A 282-nucleotide genomic window follows, 5' to 3' on the forward strand; every position below is an offset into this window, starting at 1 on the left:
GACGCTCGAAACAGGGATTTCCGAAGAACGTACGATTACACGAATCGCACCTAACCAACTCGACGCCGAAACCCTCGCACGACGGAATCGCGTAACATCGCGGACTTTTTTTCGCGCAACGATGCCCTCTACCGTTCCGATACCCGGTGTTGCACGCCACGCAATACCCCAAATACATAATATTTAAACGGAATAAAGGGGAGGAGCGACCTAGGGAGGAGAATAACGCGCAGCCGTCATACAACGGATTCTCGCCGCGACCAAAAGTACTGAAATTGTAAA

General features: G+C 51.1%; 1 protein-coding gene across 1 annotated transcript in view; it reads right to left on the bottom strand.

Annotated features, from left to right (window-relative positions):
* LOC108768370 (uncharacterized) overlaps positions 1-282 on the bottom strand; it is a 3,978-nt gene that overhangs the window by 2,681 nt on the left and 1,015 nt on the right. The window lies entirely within an intron of this gene.

This window comes from Trachymyrmex cornetzi, unplaced genomic scaffold (assembly GCF_001594075.2).
Source record: "Trachymyrmex cornetzi isolate Tcor2-1 unplaced genomic scaffold, Tcor1.1 scaffold790, whole genome shotgun sequence".
NCBI lineage: Eukaryota > Metazoa > Arthropoda > Insecta > Hymenoptera > Formicidae > Trachymyrmex > Trachymyrmex cornetzi.